The sequence below is a fragment of the Anabrus simplex genome, chromosome 2 (assembly GCF_040414725.1).
Source record: "Anabrus simplex isolate iqAnaSimp1 chromosome 2, ASM4041472v1, whole genome shotgun sequence".
Classification (NCBI taxonomy): Eukaryota; Metazoa; Arthropoda; class Insecta; order Orthoptera; family Tettigoniidae; genus Anabrus; species Anabrus simplex.
Window position 1 is genome coordinate 1,201,212,806 of NC_090266.1, and position 12,897 is coordinate 1,201,225,702.

General features: G+C 38.0%; 1 protein-coding gene across 5 annotated transcripts in view; it reads left to right on the forward strand.

Annotated features, from left to right (window-relative positions):
* Positions 1–212: 212 nt before the first annotated feature.
* LOC136864796 (CUE domain-containing protein 1) overlaps positions 213–12,897 on the forward strand; it is a 304,781-nt gene continuing 292,096 nt past the window's right edge. Inside the window, exon 1 of one of the 5 annotated variants that reach the window (XM_067142199.2) lies at positions 213–269. The gene's annotated coding sequence lies outside the window, so the exon portion shown is untranslated. Of the gene's footprint in view, positions 270–294; positions 578–633; positions 939–983; positions 1,114–12,897 lie in introns of those variants that run through there. The other 4 variants (XM_067142195.2, XM_067142197.2, XM_067142196.2 and 1 more) reach the window with 4 other exon arrangements.

Here is a 12,897-nt window from a genome sequence, read left to right on the forward strand (position 1 = left end):
AACTCAGGTTTTCACACACATTCATGCACCAATAACAGTGCTACACCCACACTGACAGCGAAGATTGTGCGTCTACTGCTGCACTCTTACGGCGACTTGGAGAAATATTGGTAGTCGCGCCTTCCTGTATTAAACTAGTGGCATAGAGCAGGCAGTATAAGAGGATCGAGACGGCGGTGGTTGTAATGAGCAGGCAGTATAAGCAGCCATCGGATGCAGATCGAGCAGGCAGTGGGCTAGAGCCTCGCATCAAGTCGGCCGTGCTCAATGTAATGTTTCTTCGAGCATTCGGTAGATAGCGTGTTTTGTCATGAGTGCCAATTAACCGTAAAAGTGAAATGTTTGTATGGGTGCGATTATGATTGCATTAAACATTAATTGGTCTCATTAATCTACCCTTTGGACTCAATGCAAATGGAATATGATACTGAAATGTTGATTCCTTACCAAACTCATTGATAAATGTTGAAGTTCACCACCTAATTGGATTATTCACCCATTGGCCAGTGACAGGTCTCTATTTATTAGTAACTTTGATTATAATTACGTTTTAATGTGCTTATCGCTGTATTTGGAGGTTAGTTCTAAAGTTACAGCAATTTCGTCTTATCGTGGTCAATGTTTAGGCCATTTCAAACTATGTGTCAGAATTTTGCAATGGAGCCAATTTTGGAAGTTGTTGGGAAATACGTGACATTTAATTTGTTTTAAAATGGGACATTATTTCCTCTGTCATTCGCTGTTAGTGTCAAATAGGGTTTTAGTCTTAGAATATTTGTCGAGAAGTAAATGCTGTATATACTGTATCACAGTGGAGACAATTGAGAGGGGCAGTCTGTTTAAATCAATTGTATAAAACGAAATAAGAATCTGTTACTAAAATAAATATATGCGATTTTTTTAGATGTCGACTAGATGCTTTAATTTTAAACAGAAAAGTAAGTTACAGGGGATCGATCTTACACTTTGAGGTTATCAACGTATTTGAAGAATAGGCCTGTAAGAAAAAACTATTCAGTTTCAACCTGCTGTTACTATGTATTACTTGCATAGGTGAAGCTATTTCATGTTTTGCAAGCAGTTTAAATCCTCGTTGTATGTTAGGATTGAGAGGTATTGTTATTGCAAATCATCTTCGGGAGTTTTGTGATACCTCAATGGCATATAATTTCTTATGGACACTGTTTTACCCTCCAGACCTGCATTAGTCTTATTTTACAGTGTCGGGTCAAGTATTTATAAGGTTTAATGATATGGTTATTATTTAGCTTCATTACAGTATCATACATATAATTGAGCTTTATCTGAAATTCTGCATGTTATAATGAGGAGCATAATGGTGGACTTTGCTCGTTTTGAGTTTTACATGTTATTACTGTTAGCAGACCTTGTGTCATGTCTCAGCAACCAGTGGTGAAAGAAAGTAGCTACTTAAGCAATGAAAATGGCTTGTAATGCTCTTAATTAGGTTATAAAAGTAAATGTACTTCTAGGGGTGGGATGGTTGACTCCTAGACATCGCAATGAACACATCTCTCCTCTGAGATGCATTCCAAGTAATATTTCATTAATTTCCACTTACTTATAACGTTAGAAAAATCTTGTCTTGAAGGCTCAGTTTTTACCGTAATACCCTATTACTTTACAGTATACATTGACATGAATGTGGGGTTTAGTCATCTGCTAATATGGTGGGCTTCTTTAACAATGTTACTTATTCAACCCTCACTTTGAAGATTGATATTTTAACTAGGGTAGATAATAGAAAGGAGTAAATGAACTATTATTTGTACTCGGTAGAAGGTCAAATATCTTGTAACACTGACATTAGTAAAATAGCACTAATTACAGTTAGTGTTGCCTCCTGCAGAACTGTTGCCTTGTTCATTTCCTTTTAACCAAAGGTTTGAGAGCAATTCCCCTGGATATATTACATTATCATTGGGCATTTTATACATTACCAGTACTGTATGGTTTTAAGCCTTTGGCAATGAAATAGTTATTTCCACTACTTGCAGAGGATTGCATGTTTGTTGACACTCCTTGTACTACCATAATTTAATGGCAGCACATTATCCTTTTAAATGATACAATGTGTTTATAATTGAGTGAGTTATGTTGGATTGTCATAGCAGTGATTTGCCTCCTTGATATTTGATATCACAGAACAATTGCTGTTTTATTATTTTGAAGTGTGTAATAAGCTGAAAAATCCATACAACTATTGTGTGTTTCTTTGAACTTTAATGAAGATTCTTGGTGCCTGCCTTCAGGTAGGCAGTAATCCGGGTTGTGTAATCACCGGTTCATATCCTGGGTAATGCATGTGGGAGTTTTTAAATGGAAAGATATGTTTCGATAGGACAGGAAAGGGTTAGGAGTGGGAAGGAAACGGCCTTGGCCTTAATTATGGTACAGCCCCAGCATTTGCGTGATGTGAAAATGGGAAACCATAGAAAACCATCTTCAGGGCTGCCGACAGTGGGGTTCGAACCCGCTATCTCCCGAATACTGGATACTGGCCGCACTTAAGCGACTGCAGCTATCAAGCTTGATCACGTTAAACTACAAGCTGGTTTCTATAAGGTGTCTGTTTTTGCTTCTTTGTGCTTCTTTGTGCTTCTTTGTGCTTTAAAAAGATAGAAGTGTACAACTTCAAGATTTCAAGAGTTTTCGCCAGTTAAGGCAACTTTAGATGTTCTTAGCTTATAATATTGTGAAATTTTTTTGTGTGGTTGCTAATATTTATTGGAATGTGTGGCCCAGATCATAGCTACCAGTAGCTAGACAAGTGTTAGACAGTGTTTATGTTAATTCTGGTTGGATTCTCACCAGCTTCACCGTCAGTTGTCATATGGTGTAGGCATCACAGAAGACACACAAAGGAAATAAGTGAAGTAGTTTCCTGTTGCTTTCCTTACCAAGTTACTACATATTAGTCTGCCAAGAATAATGAGCAACATTTTTACACCGAGCTCGATAGCTGCAGTCGCTTAAGTGCGGCCAGTATCCAGTCATCGGGAGATCGTGGGTTCGAGTCCCACTGTCGGCAGCCTTGAAGATGGTTTTCCGTGGTTTTCCATTTTCACACCAGGCAAATGCCGGGGCTGTACCATAATTAAGGCCACGGCCGCTTCCTTCCAACTCCTAGGCCTTTCCTATCCCATCGTCGCCATAAGACCTATCTGTGTCAGTGCGACGTAAAGCAAATAGCAAAAAAAAAAAAAAAAAAAAAAACATTTTTACACCATTCACAACAGGGACTTGCTGCGATAATATCCCAGTCACTTTCGTATTGGCAAAGCCATGGGTGAGATTGGGACAGGTCATGAAAGTAACAAATTTGTTCTAGACTATACTAGAAGACATATTGCACTTTATACACTAGGTCTCGCCAGCAAAGGCAGCGATCAGTATTTATCCCAAATAAAATCCTCAGGATTGTCAAAGAATGCAGTTATATCTCTTATTTTTGGCTTCTCATCAGTAAGAGTTTTTTTTTTTTTTTTACAGGGGTGGAGGTGTTAACCCCAGCTTCAACCTCTTATCTTGAGGGCAACTGTCATTTAGACCTCTGCTCAGCGTAGCTTCAGGGTTTCATTTCAGTACCTAATCCTCCAGAACACTCAGCTCTTATCCAAAGGATACAGAATTTGCCTAGAATCATCAGAATATGCGTGTAGCATTTATTGATGGTTTGTTAGACCATTAGCCTCTTTTATGTTGAGCAAAGAACTTGCAGTAACCTCTCCATATACAATCTCGATCTGCGTCCGATGAGGGACTTGAGTTTTGCATTTAACCCATAAGCGCACATCACCCGAAAAATTGGATGTCTTAAAAAAAAGAGTGATATTTGTGTATGCTTTTAAGCCCGTGATACTTCCTTATGCTTCAGAAAGGCTGTATCTACCAAGAACCAAGAATACATTATTCTTCATTCTTACCATTCATTGTTGAATCACTCATATTATGAGCATGGCGGCAAGATTTTTATTTATGAATTAACGAATATTTTCAATAATTGTAAACTTAGGGATGGATCATATTTTTGACACTCCTATGAATCTACCCATACATAAAGATGTCAATTATGTCTTATTATTGTTGTGACAGAGGCTTGTAAATATAGCTGTCCTGAAAATTGGACACTATACTTTGGGAGTCCTATTGTCTCAAACATTTGTTTCTCCGTACTAGTTTGATGGTGAGTGAAATATTGGAAGTTTTGGAGGAAGAACTGACATTTGGAGAGGAGCAGCACATCAGGCCTCCTGATAATGGATGTGAAACGGTTTATGATAATGACATGAGTATGATGGTAATCTAAATCACATTGGTAGAAACCTACTTCCGAATAAATGTGAAGGGCAAATTGCTTCAACAGAATATGAAAAAGGGAAGGCTAGGTCATGTAATAGTCAAAACATTACTGAAAGTTCTATAGATGGAACTGAAAAACCAGAAAACTGCAAAGGAAGCTGTCATGCAAAAATAAAGAGAGTTTCCAATATCCATGATAGAAAATTCAAAAGCATTAGTAAGTCAAATTGAAACACACAAGAAGCAACCCCAAAGTGAACAAGATCACAATCTACATCTCATTTAGTGACTGACTGTATTTCTGTCTCCCCCCACATACATACACTCAGATGGTGCAAAAAATTGTGAAATTCTGCTAGACTTCTTCCTCTGCCAGTGGCTATAGGATACTTTTCCACTTCCCAAGTGTATACAGCAATATAAAATGAAAGTCTGAAAGAATTTGGAATTGGTAGAAGTGTAGTCCTACCTCTCATTGACGCAGTTGGAACTGAATCAAATAGTGGCCATACAGTATTCTTTGATAACTACTTTACATCACTTGCCGCAGGGACGTTTTAACAAAACCAGACAGAGAAGTGTTCCCTTCAAAGGCAGGCAGACAAGAAACAGAAGAAGGGAATCATTTGACTACAGGAGTTTTGGTGGTGCATTGCTGGCACTCTGGAATGACAACAGTGTTGTCACTTCTGGCACGAACTACAAACAGATGGAGATAAAGTGGTGCATCAAGGTGGCTCAGCGTGAAAAATAAAAAATAAAATGCAGAGTGTCTGTACCGCACTGAAAGCTGTTCAAGTCTTATAGCGACATCCGAAGAGTGGATCAGCTTGACCAGTTTGGACTTCACCCGAAATGCATCTGTGGATACATAAATGTAAATAGCGTATACAGTATTGTTATAAGTCTGTAGTGCAAATTGTAGGTCCACTTTACAGTGTAAATTGGATGTTAACACTGCCTAGCTTGCAACATTATTGTGCAGTGTAATGCTGAATTAACTAGTGTTGGTGTACTGACTTGAGTGCATAGCGTCCAATATATTGGACGGCCTGTATAAATAAAACTGATACTTGAATGAACATTCTGATAGTTGGAACGTGTTTCTGCAATTATTAAGAGTAGAAAACTGTAAATAAATTGAAATAAAACACAAAAAATAACTTTATGCACTATTGGGTTAAACCCCATTGGGATACGGCTTTCTATTGAAAATACCTCACTTGCATTGAGCAGGGTATAAACAGTCCAGTGTAATTCAACATAAAAGGACTCTTGTAGCTGTGAGCTTGTATTTGGAAATGATGGATTTGAATCCTACCATTGGAAGCCTTGAAGACTGTTTTCTATGGTTTACCATTTTCACAGCAGGCTTTACTTTAATTAAGGCTATGGCCACAGTCTTCCCAGTCATTGTGTTGCTGAAAACAGAAGTATGCAGACACCATATACTGCCAATATGTTTGGAGTTAGACATGATTATGATGCCATTGTACGAGGCTGTCTGACTCCATAGCCAGCTGGTTAGCATACTGACCTATGGTTCAAGAGGGTCTCAGGTTCGATTTGCGGTGTAGTAAGAGATTTTAACCTTTGTAGGTTATTTCCTCTGGATAAAAACACACTGGGAATTGATGGACAGATGAAGATTGAGAATAATAATAATATCGCTTCCGCTATTGAATTGCAGATGTTCTGAAGTGCTTCATCTAAAATTGGCCTGTCTAATCAATTTCGTCGTTCTGATTGTGCTGCTGTCTAGCAATAAAAGTAGTATTCTGTTTACTGTGGTTCACATCCCAGCATTGTTCCTGTGGCTAAGTTTGTTTAATTTTGTTAGGTGACACTGAGTGGACCACTAGAGATCTATTACCTCGGCCAGGTTTGAATCTGCGAACTTGGGATGGAAAGCCGGACACACTACTACCGGGAATGATATTACTTAATAATAGTAATATCTTTCTATAATGACATTTTTGTCATTTAAGTCTTCTTGCTTGGTAAGGTACTATACGCGAACCTTTTGTTGATACCAGGTTTTACGGGGGTGAGGAGTAAGGAGGGAGCTTTCCCGGTTCCGGTTATACTGCCAACTGAATGGAAATGAAATCTGAATTGAATCAATAATATGATTGTTCGATATGAATTTTCTAAACTTTTATTATCTTAAGCCAACAACTGTGTCACACACATTATATTACATTGTATAACATTTCTCGATACGAATCTTGTTCCTAGCGTGAATTCTATAGTTTGGCTTTGCTGTGTAAACAACAGTACTAGTACGTAAAGTGTACGCCAGATGTCTCAGGGCGATGCATAACTGATTCATAGTTTATATTTCAAAGGTTGCCGATACGTATCTGAAAGATAATCGAGGTCTACCGATTCAGCACTAGGGTGCTCAGGTATCAAGAAAAGGTTCGTGTGTAGTATTGTTGCAGGCGCGCGCACACACACACGCACACAGTGATGCACTCTCTCTCTCTCAGGTCAGATACCTTCTGATTGGATGAAAACAGTAATTACATTAATCCACAAGTAAGAAAACAAAGCTTAGAAGGATTGCTACAGCTTTAGAAGTATTTCTTTGATCAGTAATTCCAATTAATGAATTCACAAGCATAGTGGAATGGAGAGTGAAGTCATTGAGGGGGGAATCTCTCTTAACAGTCAGGCAGACATGCTTTACTTAGCCAACCAGATGTAGCATCCTTAGGTACTCTCCTCTATCAATATATTCTACAAGTTCTCACCTTACCGGGCTACTGGGCTGTGCGGTTAGGGCCGCACAACTGTGAGCTTGCATCCGGGAGATAGGGGGTTCCAACCGCAATGTTGGCAGTGCTGCAGATGGTTTTCCATGGTTTCCTATGTTCACACCAGGCTATGAAAACATTGGCTTGTAGTCTAATTTTTGAAACATAACATTTTTCAACAAAAGTTGCATAAATTCAAGAGAATTTGTCTTCTTTACCTTTTATGTTGAATTTGTGTAAGAATGCAATAAACTAATAGTGAAAACTTGCAGCATAGAAATAAAGATGGCCCTGTTCTTTGTTTTCCTTTTTCATGGATTGTTTTATGTGCATTTCTGTTCTTGGAAATCAGTTTATAAAACTGGACACTATTTTTCTAAACTGAGCCTTGAGAATCACACCTCTTTCAACTGTGTCAATTTCCAGTTAATTTTCCTTATCTGTCCTCTGTTAGTGTGTGAGCACCTGATGCATTGGTGCCTGGATGAACAAGGATGAGTCCTATTGCAAAGAAAAGGACTGAAACTTTTATCTTTCCTGAAATTAATTTCTTCAATGTCTGGATCCACTTCTCTTCCAGTAACCAGACTTGTTCTCAAATAGATTTGTAGGAAAATTACACTTATAGGTGTGCTTCAGTAATTCTTTCTTCTTCCCCTTGAGGACAAAGAATCATATCTTTTACTTGTTTGGTTGTGCCATTACTAGAACAATATATTTCTCAGAAAGTTTATTCTTTCCAAACACCTCTTCACCATTAATTAATACTTAGGTCGGAAAATTTAAAACTACTTATTGATGTTAGCTTCCAAATGATTTCTCTTTTATGTAAACATGATGACTACAATGAATGTAACTTCTCAATCAAATTCTGTTGACTGTAATTCAAATCCCAGCTATGTTCCTGTGGCTAAGTTAATTTGGTTTTGTTAGGTGACACGGAGTGCTTGCCAGAGTGTCAACAACAGTGATTTGGTTTGCCAAGAGACTTCCCTTCAAAAATTAATTACCTTGGCTGGGATTGAATCAGCGAACTTGGAATGAAGAATTGGGCACACTACCACTTAGAATGATGATGAAATAATACAGATATTATTTTATCATTCTTTCTCTAAAGGCACTTTTGTTATTAATTTATTTTAAAATTTTGGCATTCAGTAGGCCTACTTCTAGATTTCATCCCAGTTGTTTGATATAGGTAACCCTAGTTTTGGAAATGCTCATTTTAGTGTTGTACTTACTGCATTCCTTTTGTAGCTTCAGGATATTCGATTGCAGGTTTTCAACACATTCTTAAAACCTTCATCATAGTCCAAGTTACTTAATGAATTTTCATTCAACTGATTTTTTCCTCTGCCATTTTACACCTTCTGGCTAATGATTCATGAAAGCTATGAACGATAAACATGAAAGCTTACAACCTTGTTCAACCCCTGTAACTACTTTCAACCAATAACTCCATTCTACCATGAATCCTCTGCAGTCTGAGGATGAGGTACAGCTAGTTCTATGACATGCGATATTATTCAGTAAGGAGGGTCAGGGTGCTTTCTCTCTCTTTCGTACATACATAACTTAGTTTATAATACAGTTAAACTGTAAGTATGGCAAACATATTGTAGATGCTAACAGGAGTGGGAAATGCGTATGGAATCTCTTTGTTCAATGGTAAAGACATCTGAGATTATCAGATGCTAAGAGTGTTGTCAGTAAGTTGAAAATTTGCTAAGTGGGTTGAAAATTCTGCCAGAAACCAGTCAAATGCTGTTTAAGAATCTGTTATAAATATGCCCAAAATTTAAATTACACTCAAAGCTCTCTCTAAAGTGAATAAAAATTTAATGCAGGAGATAGAAACATTGTAATATTAACTCTATAATTGAAATACACCGTAAGACATTTTTTCTTCCCTGACACCTAGCGAGTTGGCTGTGTGATTAGGGTCTTCACTTTACAAAGGAAAATTGAATATGTCCTCGTATTCAATACATACACATCTCCATCATTAGATGGAGTAATAATACTCAAACATTTTTCGACTCGTTTGAGCCATTTTCAGTGAAAGAAAGAACCCAGTCACAAATACACATCAATAGATAAAGATCTTGAGATCTTGCATTATGAGCAAAAAGGCACCTTGCTCAACGTTCTCGAGAGCATCCACATCGATATGGATCAGTGTATGAACCCCTCTCATAATTTAAACGAAATCAACGAAAAAAAGAACATTCTATTTGAAACATTCATTCCATATATTTGTCAGAACTTCTGTAATAAAAACAAACCCTGCCTCCTCTCCAACTCACCACCACTCCCCCCTCTCCCCACCAGCCCTGCATCCCCTCCCGTTCCACCTTCATTCCTCCCATCCTCGCAAACATAGCTGAGCCAACAATAGACACGATCGTAAGAACGGGACCGTTAACTTTGAGGTCAGGCCATTTCGAGTAGACAACCACTTAATAAGTTCAAAAGTTTCTTCACACTATTTTTTTATTTTTTACTTATCTGCCCACGTTTCTCATACAACCTCATTTCTTTTTTCATTACAGTTTGGAACTTCATTGACGGTTTCCACTATGGTCACATACAGTTTACCAGGCATCTGTTATCTTCTCTAACACAGCTTCTCAATTTTTCTCGCTGCCCTCCTGACTATTTAAAAATAAGGCACACACACCTAGCCAACATTGGAAAAAATCATTGAGAACAGGACCGCAAAAATTGAGAAGATCAGGCCTTTCGAGAGAGCTACTATCATCATGTATCACATACATTTCACCTGGCACTTGTTTCCTCTCAAACTTAGATTCTCAAGTTTTTCGCCCCCCTCTTAACTATTCGTGATGGTGACTTTACAGAGACAGCTTGTCAATTCTGAATTTTTAACAAAGTGATTTTGTCCTGTTTTTTAATTGTTTCACATTGCAAAATTTTTAGACTAAGAGGTCCACAACCTCACTATAAACACTCATTGTTTGTTTCTGTCTTATCTCGTTTGATTTCATTCTTTTCTTCATAGGTTTTAACACACTTTTTAGCTTCAGTTATGTAAAAATGTTAACTTTTTTTTTTGCTGAAGATGTCTCAAATGAGTTATTACCCCATCTTTTTTTTTTTTTTTTTTTCCTATTTGCTTTACGTCGCACCGACACAGATATGTCTTACGGCGACGATGAGATAGCAAAGGCCTAGGAATTGGAAGGAAGCGGCCGTGGCCTTAATTAAGGTACAGCCCCGGCATTTGCCTGGTGTGAAAATGGGAAACCACGGAAAACCATCTTCAGGGCTGCCGACAGTGGGACTCGAACCTACTATCTCCCGATTACTGGATAATGGCCGCACTTAAGCGACTGCAGCTATCGAGCTCGGTATATTACTCCATCTAATGATGGAAATGTTTATATATTGAATTGTTTTTTTTTTTTTTTCTGTCATGTCTCTTTTGTTTTTCATTTGTTCATTCATTATGTTTTTAACACATTTTTAGCTTCTATTATGTAAATAACTTTAACCCCATGGTCGCTGTTTTCTCACGTTTGTCTCACTTCAAATCACCGCAGCACATCTCCTAGAGGACGTCGCTCTCTAAGGGCCCACCATCAGGGCAGGGAAAGAACATTTTAGTAGAAACCGTACTTTTAATAATAATTAAATTGAAAATCCACAGCTTGTTTCCAGTCATTTGACCGGGGCAGGAATGGAATGGATGAAGTTAGCGGCGAGGATGGGAATTGTGCCAGCTACTGAAGCGTGTGGCAGTCCTCTGGGGCAATGATTAATGAAATGCAATGATATTGGAGAGTGTGCTGGAGTGAAAGACGACAGGGAAAACCGGAGTACCCGGAGAAAAACCTGTCCTGCCTCTGCTTTATAAAACACAAATCTCACGTGGAGTGACCAGTGTTTGAACCATGGAACCCAGCGTTGAAAGGCCGGCGCGCTGTTGCCTGTGCCACGGAGGCTCACTTTAATAATAATTATTATGATGATGCTATTAATTTTACGTCCCACTAACTTCTTTTACGGTTTTTGGAGAAGTAGAGGTGTCGGAATTGAATCCCGCAGGATTTCTTTTACGTGCCAGTCAATCTGCCGATACGAGGCTGACGTATTTGAGCAGTATCGAACATGCCAAGTTGGGGTCAGAAGGCCAGCACTTAACCGTCTGAGCCACTCAGCCCGGCAGTTTTAATTTTAGTTTTGTTATACACTCACAGATTAATCTCGGAAAAATGGATCCTCGGTTGTAGGGGTTCTACCATATTATGAGTGGAGAAGTAACCGTACAAGAAACTTGTAGTGAAATGATTTAAGTAAGTTTTTTTTACTGATTTGCATTCTACTTTGGTACATTTGAGATGTGAACAAAAATGTTGCTGTGAACCGCTTGAAAATTTTGTCACTTGCCGCCACTGTGTTTGTACCATAACTGAAAGTGATGGTGATGTTTATTTTGTAATCAATTTTTGCAAGTGCAGCGATGGAGGTAAACTGTTTTGTGAACCACTGACAAAAGACGAGTGCTTTTTAAGTGAAAGTGAAATTGAAAGAAAATTACTGGTGCCTCATTTTACCTGTGGGAAATGGTATTTCGATGAGTCCATCCCAGAAGCAGAATGACATTAAAAAAAAAAAAATTCTGATGAAACTTTCATTCAAACTGTAGGCTACTTAAGCGTTGAATGTTTGGTTATTTTTAAATATTTTAGTTCATTTTACATTCGCTGTTATTGGTGTTCAATAAACGTGTGACAATTCATAAAACACTTTACTAAGTGGGCCACATGTGAGTATTTTTTTGTTTTTGTATTGCTAGTGGCTTTGTTGCACTGACACAGATAGGTCTTATGGCGACGATGGGATAGGAAAGGCCTAGGAGTTGGAAGGAATTGGCCTGGTCTGAAAATGGGAAACCACGGAAAACAATCTTCAGGGTCATCGACAGTGGGATTCGAACCCACTATCTTCCGGATGGAAGCTCATAGCCGCGCGCCTCTAACGGCACAACCAACTCTCCCGGTAATGTCAGTATTATTATTATTATTATTAACATTATTGGGAGGGTGGAAGCTTGTAGTTTTACCGATAATCTCACTATCATAAGCCATGGGACATAATATTTTTTACACGAAATCCGAACCACCGGACGTGACTTTCACCTCGAAAATCACACATGCATTAATCGGGACTCGAACCCAGTCTTGATGGTTGCAAGCAGCTTGACCACTGCGCCATCACGTCCCATATTTATTATTACTTACTGCGATATTAAATAAACATTTCATCATTCAGTGATCATATTTAATGTGGAGTTTATTAAGATTTGTTAGCCCCTTATGCCATGTCGCCATAGCTCAGATTCGCGTGTGTAATCCCGCGGCGCTGTCAGGCAAACACGCGACGATCGCCTTTAACTATATTACTGTTGTTTATAAGTTTCATTTCCGTATTGATAGATATTACTTTACAAAAACAATATAAATATAAGTCACCACCTTATCAATACAAAATTTATTCACATTCACTTACACGTTTTTTTTGCAAAATGTACGTTTGTCCTTTTTGTGAACAATATCTTAACATTACCAATAAAAGTTACCACAATTTGCAGAATGTAGAAAAAAATGTAAAGGTATGTGAAGTTATAAGTGCGTTCCATAACACCGATCGCTACGCTTACAATTTTATAGAATAACATACATCGGGTTTACAACAATGTAATTTATGGGGGTTATTAGATATCATCTAGACGTTATTATAATTATATAAATCTCAATTTGTTTAGATGGTAAGATTCATATATTATACGTTA